Genomic DNA, 21,035 nt, shown 5'->3' on the forward strand with positions numbered 1-21,035 from the left:
TATGTGGACACTAGTGACTATAAATAAAATTGAATTGTATTTGCAGAAGACTAGCTGTTCTCGTGCGACTTCATCCGCATCAAATTATGAAAAATTTATTTTATTGTGTACATTTGTTAAATTATCAATTACAAATGTCAAAATGATATCACATGACAACCTTGATGTTGGCAGCAACTTAGGTCTTTTTCCCATATTAGGGCTTTTATCCAAAATTTTTACCCCCTAAATTTAATGGCGTTAAATATATGTATAGCTTAAAGCGTGACGTAAGTGTAGGGCTTTTTACTTGAAAAACAATTATTCAATAATTGCTGACATCTTAGTCAACAAAGAAGTGTGTGTTTACGCTTTATTATAATACTATAGAATAGTATAGATATATCTGTTTATATCTTGTACTATGTTATTGAGGGTAAAGATTGGTAGATAGACGTTCGATTTATTGTTTGTCGGTGAGGAAATCCGATTTACAGCTGATTTGATTCAATGTTCTTTTACTTGTATTATTGGTTTTTAAGAAATATTGCCTACTGTCTCTGTTAATTTCTACTTTTTTTATTAACCGTGTAAGAAATTTAAGCAAAACTTTTACTTAGATTAGCTTAGCTTTAACTAATTTATTAATCTTGCTAAAATTATAAAAGCGAAAGTTTAAATACATTGATAGATGGATGATGTTTATTAGAGTTTCTACCCTAAAATGCTGAACGGATGTCGATGAAATTTGGCATAGATGTAGATAATAGCCCGGAAGAATACATAGGCTACTTGCTTTTGTTTTTTTAGTTCCACGCCGACAGAGTCGCGGGCGAAAGCTAGTATATAGATAAGGAGATACCCTTCATTGGATAAATTCTTTAAGACTCATTATAAATATGATGTAATATTGCCGTGGGAAAGCGATTATCTTTAGCATTGCTCTAACACCAAAAAGGTCCATAACTATATATGCCGTCATAATTTCTTAGTCAAACATGAATCACAAAGTGGCACTTTGTTCGATCGCTTTGTGAATGTTAATGCGTTATAAATTCCAAGTAAATAACTTAAACACTCAGTACAGCTGGCGACCAATCATATCTGGATTTTATTATCTGTGACCGGAGCTACGGAAGTATGACGTTATTTATCTTAGTAACGCGTTATTTAGATTCTCAGGTGGAGTGCCTGGGAAAAATAAATGTACACATATTATTGATATGTTGTTTTTATTGACATTTTACTAGCGAAAGTATTTAAGTTTGGATATGTTGTGACGTAGCTCTACTACGGCGATTAGGATCTGTAAATTTGGACCCACTATATCTAAATCATAAACTACTAAAAGTAAATTAATTATAAACTAGTTTTATATCAAATAAATATTAAAATTTTTTCCAACGCAATTTAGGGACAGGTTTGGAGTTGACAAAATGTTGTTGCACTGTCTTAACTAAAATCAAATTTGGCGTGTGTTAATGTATTTTAAAATATACATTATGATAATCTGTGTTTATTCTTAGCTGTGGACATAAAAGGCTACGTGTTACTCTTTGTGAGGCTGTCACTGCCATTTTTCCCTCCATTAAACATTAACAGACACCTACGCTTGAACATGAATTATGTATAAAGACCTCGTTTTACTTTCTTGATATTATTTACGGCATTATTAAAGTTAGAGCGCACACCTTTGATTAAACTATCGCACAACCGTTTAGTAGCGATTTGATTCCTCAGTTTATATGGAGGCGCACACTGCTCGATTTTTACTTGTGCAACTAAACTTGTATTACTTCTTTTATTGTAAGTCTATATTCATAAGATATTTAATTAACAACATTCTTCAAAATTTCACTTTTAGATTCCTCGAAAAGAAATATTTTACCCTTGCAATGTACAATGAGATAAAAAAATAAACAACACAGAGACCTGAACTATTATTACCTTTTTTAGTCTGTTATTAAAAAGAGTTAACGTCAAAGAAGCTTTGTCGTTTATTTCTTACTATCTCTAGAATATTACCTTCGTCTAATTATAATGCAAGGGTGCTGGATTACTTCAAGACTTGGCCAGCATAATAAACAAGCTGTGCAGAATGAAATGGCTGCAAAAATCTTGACGACTTATAAATATGTATGACTAGCTTTTACCCGCCACTATGTCTGCGCTGAATTAAAAAAAGTAACCTGAGTAATCTACCAGACAATTTACAATTGTGCCAAATTTCATTGAGATTCGTTAAACCGTTTCGGAGTTATACCTTCTAACATCCATTTAAACTTTCGCATTTATATTTTTATGTATGATGTAAAAAGATTATTTTTTAATAAACTATTTCTATTTATAACAATTTTTCAGCGTAATTTTTAATTTGAATTATCGAAAAAAAACGCGAGTAGAAAATAGAATACCGCCTTTAATTAAACACTAGAGTAGTGACCATCTAAGTAAAGATTTCTTCTTAGATTTACTTACGCTAAGTTACTCATATTATATTCAAGCTCAGTGATCTGGCAGCTCGACTACTTCAAGCGGTACTAAAGTATTCAAGCTAATACTTCCTATAGCTTTACAATAATCTTTATCCATTCACTGAATCAATATTAAGCTTCAACTAATAAAGGTATCCGATCACGTGATCGTGGGCTCTAGTTTCAAGTATTATTGAAGTATTGTGTTTTGAACCATATCCTGCCACAAGCAGTTAAAATTGCAATAAATGTTAATAGTAACATCAGTTTATATTAAAAACAAGCATGTTGATCAACCTGTGTTATTTCTTACGCCGTATACTGGAAGGTCAACGGAGTGCTCGCTATCAAGTCACGTCACAGCTTGTAGTAGACGAAGTGAGCGTGCCGCATTACAATCGCGACACGAAGCCAGCAAGTTCCGATTCTATCGTATTAAGCGGACTGCATACGATTAGATTTTTAAATTAGTAACTGTGATTTATACGTATTATTATTTCGAATTATGCTTAAATCAGTGACATTGAAATGCCTCATAATCGTGCTGATGCATGATTTTTACAACGTTTCCGTACGAACGAATTAGCATTGCAAATCACATTTTTGGGTGTTAAACCACCATCAAGTTACGGTGTTTACCACTGAGGACATTGTTACATTTTGTCAATTGCAGTGCCGAGGTTATAATCTGACAAAGTAAATGTTTTTTTTTTTAATAAAAAGACCATTAAAACTATAAACAATGTGAAATAGCATAGAGATTTCTTGGGTCGCATTGATAAATAAAGTGGCCAAGTTTCAAGTCTTCGATCAGCCTAAAAGATGTACGTACGTTGTTGCTCATATCTGAACGTTAAGTCCGTGAGCAGTGTAAGTTTGTATCTATTTTTAAAGAAGCTTATGTTCTGTTGTTAAATGTACAATTTAGTATGACTTTTATCTTTTGTAATGTTGCTAGTTTATGTAATTAATTTGTTACTGATCTTATTAGTTATAGATTAATTCTAAAGGCAATAAAATAAAAGAGTAATCAATGTTACAAGCAAACACGAGTATATGTTTTTACAAATGTTTTTTTAAATAAATGAATGTATTGATTACATTTAGAATTAGTCTTACAATTCAGGTCTTAAAGTTGTGATACATAATATTGTTTAATGAGCCTAACAATAACAACACTTACAAGCAGGTCACGGGCGGTGTCCGCTTTCGGGTCATGTTACCTCACACAATTTAAATAGCATTAAAGATATAGGTATGTGTGGTCGGTAAAGGGTCTTAGCCTGTTCTTTTGGCGCGTCAGCAAATGGAAGTGCAATTAGGGACGTAAGTCGTGCGTATACAGCGGAATTTAAGGTTGTTCACGCGAGCGCATAAATTCCCTGTTGTCTTTTGAATATCGCCCTAAAATAATAACGCACATGGAGAACGCATTAAAAATTACTTCATTAGTTATTTACAGGATTTGTTTTTTTACATTTGTAGTACCGACTAGTAACATACGCTTGTGATATCTATATCATTGTGTTTTGGAAATACATGTTATTAAAGTTGTCATTACATTTGCCAGCTCCAGTAATATATGATCAACAAGCTGTTGTCCGCGACTTCGTCTACATAATGTTAAGATAAACAAAGTAATCTATAATATGCTTATGCCGTCTTTATCAGCTGTGAAGGGTTTCTGAAAAAGTCGGCTCGAAATCGGCCGAGCCGTTTCAAAGTTTACCCGGGACAAACGCGGTTTGTGGACAGATATACAAAGAGACAAAAGTTTTTGATTGCGATTTTCCTTACCAGCAACGCAAATACACCATCTTCCCAAAATCTGGAATTTTTCTTTTGATTTTACAAACGGACACACCAATTTTATTAAATGTATATAAAGATTCATTATTTGTAAAAAAATTAAAAAAGCAAGTACTTTCACAATTCTTAGAAGTTATTATTAGTATCGTAGACGTATTCGAATCTTATTTTGACCTTTAATATTTTCAACGGTTTCACTTAACATACGTAATTATCAAGAAGCCGTTTGAGTCGTTTGCGGTTTTAGATCCGATTTTTCACCAACTCCGGTGGGTTTTATTGTTACACTTTCAATGTACGCTTTACGTAAGTTTCCAAACTCTTATGTTTACTTAAGGTAAATTATAAATGAAGTATTAAAAACTAGTCACGTACCCGAACGCACGACCGATATTTACATGTGACTGTTAATTAGTTTAGTTTTAATTATACTTTTAATTACTGACATTTTCTTATGGCTTTAAGATAAACTTAGTAATAGCAAACAAGTTGATATTTCAATTTGATGTTGATGTAAGTAAATTTTAACCATAAACAACAACAGAGTTTCAATCCTAACCTTATGTTTAGAAGACATTTATTCGTATTTCAAACCAGCGAAATTGAGGCGATTTACTAGATTGTAGAAATCAGAATCATCACATTGAATTCTAAGTAAAACGATGGAAACGGTACAAAATGACAATACCGTATATACGCAAGATGCGAACAAAGCGAAAATTGGACGACAGTGCCACACGTATCGACTAGGGCTGTCAACTTCTAATGAACGTAGATCTGGACATTGACAGAGAAAAAAACTGAATTACCAACATGCCGGATAATACCTTTGTGAGCGGGCGACGAAAAAGAAATGAAATCTAGTGATTTTCTCGCCACCCAAACTGTAGTGAAGGTGATGACGATTCGGTTCATATCTTTAGAAATGGCAGCCCTAGTCTCACCCGCTACCAGCCATTGTGCCCGCTTCCTTACAATGTTTACGATGATCGGTACGCTTCTCGAACCCGAACAATTCGCTATTGAAAACGTATTCGTTGCGAAAATTCTATGAATTTTCTTGCACGCACGTTCTTTTGTTACAGAGCTCGTTAATAGTGTTTAACGAATGATTATTTTCGTGTTAATATTATATAGTGCTATTCAAAAAGATTACAATAGTTAAGAAAAGTTCAGGTTTACTATACACTATGTTAGTACTTTGCACTACAGTATAGGACATTTTTAAGACTTATGTTTCATAGTCGGGAATCGAATACTGTCCGTATATTATTGGCTACTTTTATGTGTAATGTAACAATGGTCTATCCTTAGTAAACGATGAAGGAATTGATATTAAATTTCGTCGTAAATTACAAATGGGCGAACGATTGGGGAAACTGAGAAAATTAGCATAAAATTCATTTAGTCCAAGTTTGTCTGTGGACGATGAAAGCTAGTCGTATTAATTCGGACAAAAATTAATTCTTCGCTTAATTTACGACTTGTGATACTAAATTTCCATTTATATTTCGAACAAAGGAAAAGCTATTTGTGACTTTATGATTCTTGATTAGTAAATGGATATTTTATAATTGATTTCATATTGCTTGAAATAGATAAATCTACTATTTGGTAACGAAAAAAATTTAATGCTTTCTTACAATGGCAACATCTTCGGCAGTATTCATCTGAACCTACTCCTAAATAAATCTATATCTAGAATTATGGGGAAAATAAATATATCGGTGTCAATAGTGTGATGGTTCAATATAAATTGGAATTCAATGTAATTTAATACAATAATCTTATTACTCCGAAAGGATAAAAGGATATTGATTTGACTATGTCAATGGTACGGTTGCGCTTCGACAGATTGTAAACAATTGCTGACCGTATGAGTTGGCGAACAGATTGAGGCTCGCTGGCCATCTTGCATGACTGCTCGTCTTGAATGGCTCTGACATATGACGTCATACAGTCAACGTAACAATGAGTAGCTTCGTGGTCATAGGAATAGTGATATATCCGTGTTCGGCCAGTGTTATGTGACATTTCGTGCAAAAAATATTAGCAGAGCAACGATTTTTATACTCATGTCGTATAAAAAAACAAAAAAAATATCGTTTAATTCATGGACATAACTCGCTATATTATCACTCCAGAATATCCGATAGTCAGCGAGCGCTGCCCTTCTTCCATCATCCTGTCACTCCAATTCAAATGTTATCCGCTTGCCGCCCTCTCCCTATGACACGATTCATTTGTTACAAAAAAATGTCCACAAAAATTTTACCTAATGTTTTCCACAAGGAATTTCAATTACATATGTATAATAAAATTAGAGTGTCTGTAATGTGAAAAGAATAATTAAAGATTTCGGGAAGATGATATATTTGCCTTGCTGATAACGAAAATCGCATTTAAAATTTTTCTGTCTACATTAGATAATATAATTATTGGCCACATGTTTTTTTTAATTCCGCGCTGTCAATATGGTGACTGAGCCGCTATCTCTGGAACGGGTGGACTGATTTGGACGCACCTTTGACTGGAAGGTAGCTGGTAGAAGCTGCATGCGGGAATGTGATAGATGACTTTTTTAAAAATTTACGCTAACGAAGTTTCCAGGCGACAGCTTCCTATCCATAATCGTGGAATAGAAACATAGCAAAGTATGCCATATTGCCATGCCGTAGTTATTATTTTTGTATACCAACGGTTAGGATATTACAAACACTCAGCGGTTAAAGCATATAGAAAATTATACAACAACAATAATTTCGCGAGTAAATTTGTGAAGAGGCTGGTAGTGACGGAAGAGCAAAGCGCGGGTCTGTGATGACGGCCATTACATCCGCAGTCAACACTTTGATTCTAACAAGGGCTCGTACCCTCGTAATCCGTTTACGCGACGAAAGGAGCCCTTATGGGTTGAGTACAAGCGTTTTGTCAAACGGTCCACTTTACTTTTCACTGTAATATTTGGTTTATATCTTGAATGAGTTCAATTACTGTTCCATTTTTAAGATATAAGCAAGTATATAGCTTTAGTTTTATACAACGGAGATTGGATTGTTTTTATTTTTAATTCTTTTGCATTATAAAAAATCTCACTGATTTAAGTATTAAAAAAAAATTGGTTGATTAATTCTCAGGAGTACCTTGCGTATTTCATGCCTAATATTCTTTACAGTACTGACGCCCTCTAAAATTTTTGTAGGTATAACGTTATTTAAAATATCACGTTAGTTGAACTTCATTTACGTCATAGCTCTATATTTGTGTTATTGTCAATCTGTTTCAGTGAATTCAATCGACTGAAACGTTTTGTTTTATATTTCATGGAACCGGCTTATCGGAAATTTTTCATAGTGTTGAAAACGTACGAGCAGCTTTTTTGTAAATTTGTGGTCTAACTTATGAGCGGAAACGTTTTACTCATTATACTGTTTTCTTTCTTACAGGTAAGCTGGTACATCGAAACAGTAAGTCTTAGATGTAAATCCTTATTTCCAGAAGATATTAAATTTAATACTTGGAGGTTTTTGTGGAATGATATAACTTACACTGTTCATGATTTGATATTTGCTTCTTGTGTCATTTTAATCGCCATCGCTTAGACTTGGTACAGCGATTTCAGTCGCCACTGCGAATGTCACGTATATTTGTATAATTGTTCCGACATTCACGATACCTTTGATGCATTTTATTAAAAAGCTGGCTTTGTTCAATTATTGTAATATATTTGTGGTGCTTTTACATTGTTCTTTTTTATATTGAAATCTGTCGGGAGTATAACATCAAAGGTAGATTTATTTGGATTTATAATTTAAAAAAAGGAGTTTAACTTTTTGTAGTATTGAATGTAGAAGGATATATAGTTAGGTAGAGTCCTTAAGGACATACATAGAGGAAGAAGACAGAGGAGAGAGAGAGAGACAGAGGAGGGAAATTCAATTCATTAGCAGATCGATGTACAAGACTAAGGGCCGGATTCTGAAACGAATTTTTAAAAACTTTGCGAACACCAATTACAATACAACGTAAACGATTTAATGGCATTTGGAGTTTAAGCGGTGCGTTATCTTTTTAATCCCTGCTACAAATTTAAATGTTATTTCAGAAATTCGGCCGTAATTATAATCAGCTTCGCAGGCCCACTGCTTTAGTTGACTTTACACATATCTTTGTAGTACTTCGCAGATAGGATAATGCAGAGTTCATCCCAATATTTCCCTACATCGTAAGAACGTCGGGTAAATTGTAAAATTTTATTTAGTCAAAGCAAACAATTTTTAACAATTATTATTGGTACAAAGTTTTCTTATCTTAATTTGAGCTTTAACACTTTGATTTGTTAATCCATACCTAGGTAACTATTCCCAACATTTAGTCCTCAAATTTTTAAATCATTTATGCAAATTTTGAATGTACTGTTGTGTTAATTTATTACACAGCCCTAACAATGTTTGTATTTGCTTCCGTCCATAGATTGACAAACAATTACAGTGAATACAAATGTTAGTTTTAATATTTGTCGTTTTAGGTTACCCAATTTGATTTGACACACAAATTGTATTGTTATTGTTGTAAAATTTTAAAACCATTCTAATGCCGAACACTGATACGTCCACGCAAAATACAAGTAGTCGTGGAGTTAAACTTTTCTCTTCCTGGGTAAAACCGTCTCAAAAAGATAAGGCCACGCGTAAACTCCATATTTCTTTATGATTTTGATGTCTATCAAAACGGCGCTTACGAAGCAAAGTTTTAAAGGTTCGTTTCAGTATTCGGCCGCAAGTTGACAAAAATTGATTGAATTAAACTTCATAATATCCACCTGGTTTGTAAACAAAAAGATTTTGATACAGAAACTGTAGCAATACTATTTTCTGAAAAAAATCATACGGTACTTTTATTTATGTAAAGAAAAAAACAGCGCCTATAAATTAGGAATAAAGTAGCAATATTTTTTTAGAGATTCTTCTGCTGCGTTCACAGCATCTTTTTACTATACAAATGATAAGAAAAGGACCATCCAAGCTCACGTGAAAAGCTTTTCCCTTCCGCTTTTCCATTTTCTCATCTCGGAAAAGTGTTACGGAAGAATTTTCTGAGCCCACCTCTGAATATTTGACGTGCCCTTTCACGTCTCGTTCTACATTTTCAAGTTTGACGTGTATACAACTTAACGTCGCCTGCAGGATTTTTCGTATGTCATTATTTTTTTTTAATTCTCTATAATTTACTAACAACTTGTGATTATTAATGGTAAACATAAAAAAATACGCAACCAGATTATTTATACAACATCATCTAAATCACAGTAATATTTTAAAAACGGGTGTTTCCCGCTTGACCGATCGGGCTTCTAATCGAATGATTGATTTTTCCTATTGGGTCGATTGATCTATGAATTCGATCAGCCCAAAAGGAAAATACAATCAATTTAGAAAACAAAAACATGTTACATCGAACCCTCTCCAAATGCATTTAAAATAAGAGTTCGTAATCTCTGAATGGTATTGATCATTTATGGTCAACATTAGGCAAACCAATTACCTATATTTCTCCCAAACTTGGAGTATTCAGGTAAGAGGCATGATTAAATGGCATGCGTAATTACTTTCAGTGTGTCCCGGCGCGTCGGAGGAAACTCGTGAATAATTATGTGGCTCATGACATTTATTAATTACAGTATACGTTATAAATTAGGTAACAGGGCAAGATAGTTTTACTATTCCCTATTTCTTATAGCCCTTTTATAATACACCAAAAGGGATGAATAAAATGAGAATGTAGTTGACATTTTATATGCTACATATTCTTTTTTTAGCTGTACCCAAATCTTATTATAAGAAACTTATAAGATATATACTACGTAAAAGTAATCTTCATCGATTTAAAATCTTGATCCATTAAAGAATAAAGAATTGTTTATGAAGTTCTTTAAAGTTACCGAGTTTAAATTGATTTATATAATACTAGTTTCCACCTACGACTCTGTCTGCATAGAATTAAAAAAAGAAGCCAGTAACCGATATGTGTTCTTCCAGACTTCTACATCTAAGCAAAATTTCATCGAGATCCATTTATCAGTTTAGGCTACAAGCTCTAACAAACATTCATCCATATAAATATTCGCATTTGTAGTAAAAACTAGCTTTCGCCCACGACTGCGTCCGCGTTGAATTTAAAAAAAACAAAAGCCTATGTGTTCTTCCAGACTATCCTCTACATCTATACCAAATTTCAACGATATCCATTCAACAGTTTAGGCTACAAACTCTAATAAACATCCATCCATCCGTCCATCTAAACTTTCGCATTTAGAATATTAGTAAATGATAAGTAAGGAGTTAGATTGATCAAGATCTAGTTACCTTTTGTTTCTCCATATAATTGTTAAAGTTGCTTGACGAAGTTACACGAGCCTAAATTAATTCATATACAAATAGATCGAGATCTGTACCCTTGACATTTGCCTTGAAGCTCTATGACGTCATTCCTATTCAGATAACCGAATGATGCTCGGTGAGGCGGCAGTGCGCGTAGCAGACATTATTCAGTAACAGAACATGTTCCGACATATATCTTGTTATTACAGGGAGCATTTCGATATCTCGTGGCTTTAACAAACAAACTTGTTTTGCATTATATTCAGAAATATTCTACGAGTATGTTCCGATTTACGAAAGATGCTTTCAGAAAAATTAATGTCTCAAGTTCGGTAGTTGGTTCTTCCGTTTTAGCAATTACATTTAAAATATTATTATTAAAATTGGTTATTACGTTCATTGAAACAATGAACACTTATACTCGATTGTTGAACTACACTCCTTGAATGGCTTGAGCGCTTATTATTATTCAAACTTTGCCAGTTTATTTCCGTTGAATGCCGGATAATAGCATCAAGGTACTTAATTCAAATTGAGTGGCGTCGGGTCGGGCTCACTTTACTCGTATTTCAATGAATATGCGCGTAGAAATTGCTAAATCTTTTGCCTGAAAATGAAAGATATGGATACATTATAATGATCTTAATTTAAATCTTTTTTTTAATCCCGATATTTCAAAGATTAAAAAAAAATATCGATTAGATATTAAACAATATATAAAATTGAAAGAAATCAGTATCCGAGTGTTGCCATATTAAACGACGTGATCTGATTAACCTTATACTATTACAAAAATTACAAACTACTAGCTTTCGCCCGCTATTTCGTCCCCGGAAATTAAAAAAAAAACAAAACAAAAGTAAGCAGCCTATGTGTTATTCCAGACTATCCTCTAAATCTATGCCAAATTTTATTGAAATCTGTTCAGCCGTTTAGGCTACAAACTCTAACAAACATCCATCCATCTAAACATTGGCATTTTTAATATTAGTAAGTAAGTATGATAGTGAGATTGTTATTCCTGTTTTTTTTTTAGGATAATAAAATATGTGATAAAATGTTTATTCCTATTCTTTAACAGTAAAGACCCACGGTTTAAAATAACATGAATTTGAAACTGCCAAACAAAGGCTGTATGCAGTAGAAGATCACTCAACTTCATTCCTTTAATAAAATCTGTATCACAAGCCCATATAGAGCGTAGCGCCAAATCTACTCTTTGTTATTCTGCCGCCTAAAATATGGAATCTTGCCGTTTATTGTAGACAAGAATAAATCGTAAGGGACGATTTATATTCATAGCACCTCGCGACATCACCGAAGTCGATAAGTTACTGTAGGTAAATAAATTGTCATATTCAATGAGATTTTGAACGTTTTAACACCGGCCAATATTTTAACGGAAGCGGCCGTTGCCTCAATAACCATCCATTTGAATATTAATGATTCAATAACAATAAACTTTGTTTGGTTTACGTTTCAACGAAGATATAAAATTTAAACTCTCTTAAAACTTGTATCAAAATTTACTAGCAATGACCTAGTCGAGAATTCATATTTTGAACATGTTAATTACTTCCTGTTTAGAAATATCTTGCTTGTTTGACTAAAAATAGTAAAGGTTAAAAATATCCCTATACTAAAAGAAAATTCTTCTCCAACCTAATTTTTACATAGTCCAAATTCCTTTCCTTTCATAGGTTTTTATAATATTTTTCGAATAAATTCCATTTCCCAGGAAATATTAAGAAGCTATCTTTTGAAATTTTCTGCCTTCATAAAGGCGCCAAGTTCTTTGAGAGTTCTCGCTTCATAAATGTTAAGTATTTAAAATAATAATTATTTCAAGGGATCGGAAGATTTCCCTGTTTCTCAAACGAGATGGTTTTACTACATTTTTTCTTGAATGGGCAGACGAGATTTTTAAGGAAACTAATTAGCGTTAGGAAAGTAAATATTTTTCGCAAAGTACAGGAACTTTAAAAGAAATATTTTCCTTTGCTGTTTTTTAAATAAATAGTGGCAAAAATGTTGTAATTAAAACATGAGCAAACTATGAAACTAGTCTTGTTGATTGAATTTTACAAAAATAATCAAAATTTGAAAACTTACAAAAATGAAATAGCTTAACTCTGTAAAGCGTTTTAGGTACTCATTAGAGAATGTATTTCGCATAACAAATACACATAACTTCGTGTGTTAGTAAAATATGGAAATTAGATAGCAGATTTTTCCCAATTACCAAATTTAGCCAATATATTTTAAACCGTACTTTTATTTAAAGGTTTTTGACGCTATCAATTTATTTATAGGATTTTTTTGATGACGCTTTTAGTCGTTAACATAAAAGAATTCATATTGATTAATTAAATTCCGGTACATTAATCTGCGTATACTCTATAAGTAATTAACCTATTTATTGATACTTCTACGAGTAATAACAAAGAAAACATAAGCAGTATAATGAACAACATTTCCCGCGAAAGTGAGCGTAACGATAACTCTCGCATTACAATTAAGATTTATAGACGTAACGTCGAAAGGTAAAGGGAGGGTAGGGGGAAAGTTGGGAGAATTTATCAACATTTATTATAATAGCATGTTTTGATACTAATTTAAAACATTGGAATTTAATACAGATAACATAAACTAGAAAGTGTTAAGATTGAATGTGAATGGCTACAAAGGTAGAGGAAGACCGAAGGAAGTTTGGATGGATTGTGTGATGCTTAAGAAAGAGTGGATTCAAATATAACGGCTTATAGAGATGTATGGAAGAGCAGCACATACTGTGCCGACCCTCCATAAGGGATAAGTACAAGTGGATGATGATGGAATTAAATACAGAATTCTTAAATGGCATTGCATGTCCATGGGCGTCGGATTAACATTAGGCTATTAGCTGCTAATTAGAACCTATTTATATAAATAAAAATCGTATTAGACCAATTACCCGTACCAAAACTACAATAAAGTGCCTTTTAAAGTACTTTGAGTGCGCAGTTTTTTAGCAGTTTACCTGTATACTATATTCATAGATAACACACGTATGGATAGAGTGTTTTGTATGATAATATTTAGTGTACCCTGCAACAGATTATCGCACACAATTTTTTCGCCTCATTTCTTGCTCTGGACGAATCTATGGGTTGTAAATCTATGACTACATCAATGTAAATTTTCTATTGTCTTAAGTATGTATTGAAATTCGATAGAATAATTCGTTGCAGAGCACTGCTTTAACTCATATAACACGAATTGGTAACTACTTAATACTCGGAAGTACTTATATGCATGCAGTACATTATGTTTACGCGGATTATGTTCAATTTAACATTGTTTGTGTATTGAATAATATTTGCGAAGCAATCAATTTCTCGGTATTATGATTTCATAAAACATGTGTAATTCTCTTATGCCTGACGGATTACCAACTGGATGCATTTATTTGTTGTATTGTTGTCTCTGTTTTGTCAATAGGAACGAAAGGGATGACAGTATCTGTCTACATTACTGAAATTTGGTTGTCGACAATAAATCATACAACTATGTTACAATTGCTGTTTCCTTTATAGTATCCAAAGAGATGGCACGTCGGTAAGTAAGGTGCTCTTGTTGTCGACGTGCCAATTCAAATTCCGGGTACATCATGCATAGGTGTAGCCTTACCGTTTTATTTTCATTTTCATGTTACGTTAAAAGGTTCCTCTTTTGTTCTTTCGCCTGATTCGTTACAGTTCTTTTGAGCGTTCACTAGAATGAAAATTAAAGGTTTTAGCTATAAGAACGAGTATCGGATTTTTTTTATTGGTATTAAGGGATTTAGACAAAAAAATGTAAAATTAAGCATCTAGAATACTGAATGTAAAACTATACTTTTTTAGAACAGTAATAAAATATAATTATATCATTGATTAGTTTTTAATTTACGAATTTTATTTCAAAGTAATAATTTAGAAGACGTTAAATTTATTTACAAAGTCCTGAAAAACTTCTACCCTGCCTAATGAAATCAATTATAAACGATTCTTTTTTTGTTAGCTTAATTAATAGATTCCCATCCATTCTCCCGTCTCGTTAGCAGACTTTTTCTTATCGTCCATTGTAATGAGATTTTACAAGTTTTATAAAAACCCTATTAAATAAAACATTCAGAAACGACTTTATCATTCTCTTGGATTATTTTGTTGTTAGAATATTTAGTAAGTTCATTTATAAATGTGACAGATTAATAAAAAATTATGTTACAGTGTTAATATAACAATCCTAGAGTGCTTGGGACTTGCATTATTTTGTTTTACACTCGTTTGTACAGTGACGTAATATCCTACTTAAATTACCACAAATTAGTTTAGCTGTATTACATTAAATATGGCTTTAATTCAGTCCAATAATATCTTATCGACTAATACAAAAAGAAAAAAACAAAAAAGACAACCATTTGCCACATATAAAATTAGTAAATGCAGTAATTTATTTATATAGGATTGCAAACAAAACAATTTAATTTAGATATTCTACATGTAGTGATTGAAGCTTAGTTCAAAATCTTAACATAAACATATTTCATTTACGAGTATAGGCAAGTATAATATTTGTACAAAGAAAAACCAAAACAATAGTCATGTGTTTTAAGATCAATCCGGTTGTTTTTTCTAAAATAATGAGAATTTAGGTGTATTTAATACGAGCTGTCCCCCGCAAACTTCGTTAGTGCGATTTTGAACCACCCGTTACGCCATTTAGACAGCGCGAAATCAAAAAAGTAGTCTATAATATGCCTATCCATGTCAACTACCCTCCAGTAAAAGTGTGGTCGAAATCCGCCCAGCCGTTTCGGAGATTACCCGGAATAAACGCGGCTTGCGGACAGACAGACAGACAAAACTTTTTTAAATCCGATTTTCGTCATCAGCAACTTAAATACATCATCCTGAAATCTGGAATTTTTCTTTTGATATTACAGACACTCCAATTTAACTATATATATAGATAGAATATAGACGAAACGACAATAGAAACACAATATTCTGACTTATATTTCGAGTTCATTTTACACGTTATTTCCATTCATTGCGACCCTATCAAAGATCAACTCAGTCACAATGAATAATTTATACTTACGAGTACTCTCTTGGAGACGGGAATGGACCGATTGGTCGTTTTTCTTTCTTAGTAAGTGATCTTAAAAACGACTATATAATTCAGAATTTTACACTTATTAAAAATACCCAATAAAGTTAATTAATCTATCCGAAGTGGGCCTTTGCCTCCAACAACAAAAGTAAGTATCATGTAAATATATTAATTAATTTATTTAGATTGCTTTGTATGCATGCACGGTGTGCTTGGACCGCAAAATGAAAATACATAAACGCTGTCTACCTCACTGCGTTAGGGGCATAACTTTTTTTTTCGTTGCTTAACCAACACCAGACAGTAATAATTATTTGTTCAGTAAGAATTATTATCACATCGTTGATATTAATAATTTATTTGATGTCATTCATGTGTACATTTATTAGCTTGCTTCTTAAATTTCTGTAGCGAACAGTCAATAAATGGAGTATATACGGAGCTCAAGCCTGTTGCTCAGTGAAGTGATCATGCGTTAAATAGCACTTAAAAACCGCGACGTATGTGATCAACCGTAAGAAAAGAGTCAGTCAATGCGGAAAAGTATATTGCGTGTCTGTAGAAGTTTATTACATATAAGCTTGCAATGCCGTTAAAGAAATTGCTTCTTAAGCGTTTCAACTGCCAGAATATCTGTATAAAATAACAACGCGGTACCAATCAAGTCAAAAATGATATAGTTACTAATAGTTTAGTTCACAGCTATATGAGTCCACAGCCGGGCCTTCCGCATCCAGGATTTTTTATTTATTTAGTTTCATAGTCAAGCTTAATGCTTTTGCTACTCTATTTTAGCTATCAGAAAAGTTAATTAGTTACTCAAATGTTAAATGCCCTTTCGTCCTCAGACTTTTTACAAAACATTTTCATTTTTCTCTCGGCCAATCCGTTTTGTTCCCCTTCCTTAGACGGAAGCTTTGCGAGACGGTCGTCACAATAAGTACAGATCCTTTCATAGTATAAAACAACACTTAAACGAGATTTTTTTAAATTCACTACAGGCTATTGTGACCTACTCTAGATTTAGTTCAAGAACATTTCTTATTGCCTCTTTGCGTTTTAAGAAAATTTCTAAGCTCAATTCCCTTGGGTTATATCTAATATTATTAAATTTATTATTTTTTTAAATCAACCAAATAACAAACACAAATAATTTGAAAACAATTCATTTTATTGTCATTCATCAATAAAGAACTGCCTCATTATGTAAACAAACTTTAATGCTTACTAAAGAATGCTAATGTAATATTACTTTATGTTATATAATATGTTAGTGATTGATGTAATAGCCGGCTCTATCAAATTTAGTTACAATTTCACTGTCGGTAGCGTTCAGTGGACTGGGCCGGTCGTGACTCCCAGTGGCCTTGAATGGAACCGGTTCAGTCCTCAGAGTTTATAGATAACATCTTTAGATACACGACTAGACCCGACAAAACAAGACCTCCTCTGCGTCCACCTCGCTCACACTGCCAACTTAAAAATTAAAATAGTTGTTACTTAAAAAGATTACAATTAATTATTAGTATCTACCCTAATTGGCTCTTATCAACCCTCAAGGCAGCAGTAAGCATTGGATTAATGAAAAAAAATAGCTTCATTTCTTCATCCTTAGCTCACCATATCACCACAGAGGGGCTCGAAACCTTTCCTAACTTAAGGGACATAATTATAAAAAGACTAGCTTTCGCCCGCTTGGAATTAAAAAAAAATAAGTAGTATATGTGCTCTTCCAGAATACTATCTACATCTATGCCAAATTCCATAGATATCCGTTCAGCCGTTTAGGCTATAAACTCTAACAAACATCCATCCATTCATCTAAACTTTCGCATTTATAGTACTCGTATTAGTAAGATTATTTAACGTTTTTATAACGTTGTTATAAACAACGTCAGTTAATTAAGTAAAATTGCATTTTGCTTTTGCATAAACTTAATATATATTTAATCAAAATAGAATCCTAATTAGTACTGAATAAAGTCTATGTTCCCTAATTTGATTAACTGGCGATGTGTAATTAGTGTTACAACAAGCCTTAGCGACTCCATTCCTTCAGCTCAGCCGTTCTTTAAAAATTTAATTATACGTTAAATAGTGGGAAAATTCCAATTTTAATACTTTTATTAGAACAAGGAAAATTGACAACCTAAAAGATTTTCAGCTATTTAAAAGTTGATTTTTAATTCCCAAGAGAAAAACAAACATTAGAAAATCAGAGAGAGTTTTTAATCCTGTTCGTTCTTGATATTTCTTCAATGACCAACTCGTATATAACTAATTGAAACGATTACACTATCTAGATTTTAGTATATACAACGTGGATTTCTATAGCCGAAACGTATAAAAAATATGTCATTGTCTCTTGATATTTATTGGTAAAAGCTATCTTTGGCAATTTGTATACATTTTCGCCAGAAGTAACGGATCGAGGAACTTTAACCATCCAAGGTTTGATCAAGTTCTTTATTATATAAGAGAAGCTTCTATAGAAATGGACATTATCATCATCACCAGCTCACTATACCCCCACTGGGGGTTCAGAGCCTACCCTCAGATAGGGTGATTACGCCTTAGTCAACAACCCTGGTCCATTGTGGGTCGGTTGGCTTCACACATGTCTTTAAATTTCTTCGCCGATATGAGCAGGTTTCATCTCGACGTTTTCCTTCATCGTAAGAACGTCGGGTAAATTATGTACATATAAAATTCTAAAAATGGAATATCACATCGATACATGACAGGATTCGATCTCAGGACCTGTGGACAAGTCAAGTGCTCAAACCCCTGAGCAACCGACGCGCAGAAATGGACACAAACTTTAAACGTGATTTTCGTCTTACATGTTTCGTTGTCTAAGAATAATACAAGTATGAAAACCCACATTCCATTTAGATTATGTAAAGAGTTGAGTTGCGTGTTTAGCGGTCAGCTCACATATGTATAGGACCCCAGCAACAAACCCGCAAACAATCCTAAACACATGAGACCAAGCTACTAAGATCATTGTTACCACAAACATTAAACTTTATACACTCTACCTAAAATATTCACAGTTCATTCCAACACAAATTCTAAACTACGAGTATTTACGTCTTTATTTACTTATTTTAAGAGTGAAATAAATTTTTATACTATTGTTAGCAAATAAAGTAATGTAAGAAACAGTATTGAAATGTGGGGCATATCTATTGGTAATAATATTTGAAACGAAAGATATATCTAATGAATTCCTCGTAAAACAAATCATATAAACACAAAATGCCAAACCTTTCCTGAAACAATGCAAATGCTGACAATAAGATCTTTCAGGAATTGGCAAACTTTACCATCTTTAAATGAATCGTACAATTCTGTGACTTCAATTTAAACCTCCAGACAGAGAGGATGTCTTTATTCCCGTTACCTACAACTTCCCCACAGATTCACTTAAAACAATGAATTGGAACTATCTAGAGGAATCTCTTTTTTGTGTTTGTTATTGAACCGATCCATTCATATCTTTTGTGTATTATCAAGTAGCTTTTGCTCGCAACTTCTGCCTTATGGAGTTTAAAAATATCTAAAGCAGCGTATGCGTTCTTCTAGACTTTATTAATACTGCATTAAATTTCACCGATATTTACATCTAAACTTTCGCATAATAAATAATCAATAACAAATAGACCACACGTGTTGAAAAGTCTATTTACAGCCCTTGAATTTATACGAAAAAATGATTCGATCGAAATCGAATTAGACGATTACATGGATTTTTTTGCACAAAATGTACTGATATCATCAATTCATAACTTATTCGTCGCTGAGCTTAAAGATTACAATAAATTTTTAACGTTGGGATAAACCGTCGTAAACGATGACGACTTGAAGAGATATCTCAATACTTATAATAATATTTACAAAAGTATTCACTAGGTCTACGAATTATTTCATATTCTAGGATTTTATTCTAATTGAGATTTAAGGCAAATGTGCCCAAGCAAAATTATTTAAAACAGTGGCAACCTAAATGCGTGAAGAAACGTTAAATTATTGATTTAGATACCTAAACTAGTGCCATCTGTTGTAATAAAAATAAACTGTCCACATCACTACACTAAAGTCGATTAAAAGTAATAATTTATATGTACATTCGTTATTCTAAATTTTAAAAGTACCATTGAAAACGAAGTGTTAAACTCCAGACTCCGGTGTAAACAGTTTATGCAAACTCGACTGCGGAATTAAAAAAGTTCCCTTTGAACCGCAATGTAACAAACATCCGAAATTTATAGGAAAATATTTCTAAAAATGTTGTCCTTTAGTTTTAAAACGTATACTTTAACTTTTTTCCTAAAACATTAATTTGACAGAATAAAAATATTGCAGTCGCCTGAATAAAAAATGACCAATGACATGTTTTTACTTGCGCATTATTTTAGCTAGATATAATAAAGTTGGCTAAAATATTATCATGATTGGATGAAAGTAAGAATAATACCTATACATATACATTCCTAAAGATAAAAACATTTATCACAAACAGTACATAAATTATTTCACACCGTTCATTACGCTTGTAAACAGCGTTCATTTACAACTCAATTCAAACATTTCAAAAAGCGCTTTCGAATTGATACTGCATTTAAATACTATTAACAACAGCGCTACAGCGCTGAATGGAACACCTGGATTCATTTTCGACGATTGCACTCCGCTTCGAACTATTACATTTCAATTCCGCTCAAATGAAAGCTTCGAATAACCAGATTTAGAAGTTTTTGTGCTAACCGAAATCAGCTGTTAACTCCTTCATTAACAGTTCTAAAATCACAGTTATTTTATGTTAATACTAGTTTTAATTTAATTTATGACTGAATTTTTCATGAGATAACATATTAAAAATACTTACTACATTTTTATTTTTGGAATATAAAATTAATCACAGATTTTTAAAGGTTACTTAGGGCCTGTCCCACCACTGCCTGATAGAGGCTGAGATTGCTAAATATGACGTCACTGTCAGATAAAGGAACAAAATAAGATATTTCCATCACTAATTTTATACGTTGGATTGTTATCAGACAATTTACAATTTGGGACGGGCTCTTAATATGGTCGATGGTAATACTGTAACAAAATAAAATGACGTAAAATAAATAAATCATAAACAAGGAATAAAGTTAGCAGCAAAACTAAGTGGAATTTCTTAGTGACATCAAGCATAGCGTAAAGTTTTGTCCGCCCCGAGCTCCCGTGTAAATATTAATTAAGTATT

The 21,035-nt window shown here is 32.7% G+C and overlaps 1 protein-coding gene and 1 long non-coding RNA gene across 2 annotated transcripts in view; one reads left to right on the plus strand and one right to left on the minus strand.

The window, feature by feature from the left end:
• The window catches only part of LOC106104484 (carboxyl-terminal PDZ ligand of neuronal nitric oxide synthase protein), a 96,472-nt gene that overhangs the window by 32,345 nt on the left and 43,092 nt on the right, over window positions 1-21,035 (plus strand). The window lies entirely within an intron of this gene.
• Window positions 1-21,035, minus strand: part of LOC106104486 — a 51,911-nt gene that overhangs the window by 6,906 nt on the left and 23,970 nt on the right. Inside the window, exon 2 of the long non-coding RNA XR_001225676.1 lies at window positions 14,312-14,395. This is a non-coding gene — a long non-coding RNA (uncharacterized LOC106104486). The remainder of the gene's footprint in view (window positions 1-14,311; window positions 14,396-21,035) is intronic.

The sequence above is a fragment of the Papilio polytes genome, unplaced genomic scaffold, assembly GCF_000836215.1.
Source record: "Papilio polytes unplaced genomic scaffold, Ppol_1.0 DF823621.1, whole genome shotgun sequence".
Lineage (NCBI taxonomy): Eukaryota > Metazoa > Arthropoda > Insecta > Lepidoptera > Papilionidae > Papilio > Papilio polytes.